Raw genomic sequence first — 3,299 nt, forward strand, 5'->3', positions numbered from 1 at the left:
CCTGCCTCGGCTTCCCAAAGTGCTGGGATTACAGGTGTGAGCCATCACCTAGCTTCAAAAAGTATCTTGAAAAATAGAATGATTTAAGCATGAAATTTTTGTTTGTTCATTTGTTTTTCAGTAGAGATGGGGTTTCACCATGTTGGCCAGGCTGATCTTGAACTCTTTGTTCCAAGTGATCTGCCCGCGTCAGCCTCCCAGAGTGCTGAGATTACAGGCATGAGCTGCCATGCCCAGCCAAATTTAAATTTTTTGAAATAATTGCTAACACTGTAGCAAAGCTTTCCTTAGTTGTGTAGTGCATACAGGAAACCTGGTTGATGTGATATTTCTAACAGCTCATAAGAGTCTACATACCAATAGTATTTAGTACTTTCTAGTGCCCTGCTCTTCACATGTCATGTAAATGCCTTGGCTGTATCTAGTATAGATAGTACTAGTGGGATTCAGTATAACCCCTGATTTTTTGTTTGTTTTTAGTAATTCTTGTGAGCAGTTAGATAAGAACTTGTTTTGAATTTTTGGTGCTAGTAAGCCAAGACTGCAAGAACTTGTTGAATGCTTAAACACTTGAACATTTACCATGCATTAGGTGTTGAGGATGGAAGAAAGAGTAAGACTCAGCATGGCCCCCAGGAATCAGGTCCAGTGAGGGATGCTCTGTGGCCAGGGACCTAATGAGATAAAGTATAAGGTGGTAAGGAGGAAGGAATAGGTTAAAAGTAAAAATATGGAAAAATAATATACTCTGATAACATTAGTTCTTTAAAAAAAAAAAAAAGCTGGAGTGGCTGTATTAATATCAGACAAATCAGAGCAAATAATTTTGCTACGGTTGAAGAAGGAGGTCTTTTCCTTATGATAAAGGGGTCAGTTCTTCAAGAGGACAAAACAGTTCTAAACATTTATAAAGTAAATGACAGCATTTCAAAGCATATGAAGCAAACACTGAGAACTGCATATATCCATAATGATAGTCAGTGGTTCCATTATTCTTCTCTTAGTAATTGATAGAATAAGGAGACTGAAAATCATTAAGGATGCGGGAGACTTGAACAACCCTATCAGCCTGCTGAATCTGACTGACAGTCATAGCACACCATCCAGGGAGAGCAGAACGTATGTTCTTTTTTAGTATAAACACTTACAAAGATCATATTCTTGTGAGCCATAAAATAAGGCCCAAATTTAAAATTATGCAAGCCATACAAAATATATTCTCTGACCACACTGGAATTAAGAATAATTCTGATAACAGAAATATCTTTGGAAATGTCCTGAATATTTAGTAACTAAATAACATACTTTTAGATAACCCATAGGTCAAAGAAGAAGTCAAAAGTGAAATTACAAAGTATTTAGAACCAAATGAAAACGAAGACACAGCACAGTGGTTCACGCCTGTTATCCCAGCACTTTGGGAGACCAAGGCCGGCAGATTACCTGAGGTCAGGAGTTTGAGACCAGCCTGGCCAACACAATGAAACCCTGTCTCTACTAAAAATACAAAATTAGCCGGGCATGGTGGCACACACGGGAGGCTGAGACAGGAGAAATCACTTGATCCGAAGGCGGAGGCTGCAGGGAGGCGAGATCACACCACCACACTAGCAAAGATCATACCACTGCTCTCCAGCCTGGGTGACAGAGCAAGACTCCATCTCAAAAACAAAACAAAACAAAAAAAGCCAGCTGCAGAGGGAAGAAGCTCCTGCAAGAGGCCACAGAGCCAGCAGATGGGAGGCCTTGAAGCCAGCGACAACCCACTCAGCCGAGTTGCTGCTTTTGCATTGCGCCAAGGACACTCATGAGGACCATGATACTTCCACTGAGAATGCGGATGAGTCCAACCATGACCCTCAGTTTGAGCCAATAGTTTCTCTTCCTGAGCAAGAAATTAAAATGCTGGGGGGGCCAGGCGCGGTGGCTCAAGCCTGTAATCCCAGCACTTTGGGAGGCCGAGACTGGTGGATCATGAGGTCAGGAGATTGAGACCATCCTGGCTAACACGGTGAAACCCCGTCCCTACTAAAAAAAAATACAAAAACTAGCCGGGCGAGGTTGCGGGCTCCTGTAGTCCCAGCTACTCGGGAGGCTGAGGCAGGAGAATGGCATAAACCCAGGAGGTGAAGCTTGCAGTGAGCTGAGATCCGGCCACTGCACTCCAGCCTGGGCGACAGAGCGAGACTCTGTCTCAAAAACAAACAAACAAAAAAAAAAAGTGCTGGGGGAAGATGAAGAAGAACTTTTAAAAATGTGAACAAAACTGTTCTGATTTGCCTCAGAGAAGGATCTCCCAGAATGGAAGGAGTGAGGCATCAGCGACGTCAAGCTCCTGAAGCACAAGGAGAAAGGGACCATCCGCCTCCTCATGCAGAGGGACAAGACCCTGAAGATCTGTGCTAACCACTACTTCACGCTGATGATGGAGCTGAAGCCCAACGTGGGTAGTGACCATGCCTGGGTCTGGAACACCCACGCCAACTTCGCCAACAAGTGCCCCAAGCCAGAGCTGCTGGCCATCTGCTTCCTGAATGTTGAGAATGCACAGAAATTCAAAACAAAGTTTGAAGAATGCAAGAAAAAGATCAGAGAGAAAAGAAAGGATCAGGTAAAAATAATCATGCCGAAAAAGGGGCAGAAGAGCTAAAAGCTCTTTCAATGGAGGAAGATACCAAGGAGGATACTGAGGGAGAAGCAATAAATCATCTTATTTTATTTCCTTTTCCTCCCTTTCCTTTCCTTTTCAAATTTTACCCTGCCCCTCCTTTTGGTTTGTTTTTACTGTTTCATTTTTACAAGGGATGTTATATAAAGAATTGAATTCAACAGCCAAAAATAAAAAGATTAAAGCATGGATCAATGAAATAGAAAACAAAAACCAGAAAAAAGCTAAAAAACTGACTCTTTGAGACAATCAATAAAATTGATAAACCTTTATCCAGACTGCTTAGGAGAAAACAAGACACAAATTACCATACTACTATACCAAGTGTTGGTGAAGATGTGGAGGAACTGGATCTCTGATGCTCTGCTCATGGGCCTGTAATATGGTGTAACCACTTTAGAAAACAGTGTGGCCTTTTTTTTTTTTTTTGAGATGGAGTCTTGCTCTGTCACCCAGGCTGGAGTGCAGTGTCACTGTCTCCACTCACTGCAAGCTCTGCCTCCTGGGTTCATGCCATTCTCCTGCCTCAGCCTCCTGAGTAGCTGGAATTGCAGGTGCCCACCACCACACCTGGCTAATTTTTTTTGTATTTTTTTAGTAGAGACGGGGTTTCACCGTGTTAGCCAGGATG

At 42.8% G+C, this 3,299-nt stretch overlaps 1 protein-coding gene and 1 pseudogene across 5 annotated transcripts in view; both read left to right on the top strand.

Annotated features, from left to right (window-relative positions):
- Positions 1 to 3,299, top strand: part of PRPSAP2 (phosphoribosyl pyrophosphate synthetase-associated protein 2) — a 72,222-nt gene that overhangs the window by 47,948 nt on the left and 20,975 nt on the right. The gene's annotated exons all lie outside the window — the stretch shown is intronic.
- Positions 656 to 2,823, top strand: LOC105521002 (annotated as a pseudogene).

The sequence above is a fragment of the Colobus angolensis genome, unplaced genomic scaffold (assembly GCF_000951035.1).
Source record: "Colobus angolensis palliatus isolate OR3802 unplaced genomic scaffold, Cang.pa_1.0 Scaffold392, whole genome shotgun sequence".
Classification (NCBI taxonomy): Eukaryota; Metazoa; Chordata; class Mammalia; order Primates; family Cercopithecidae; genus Colobus; species Colobus angolensis.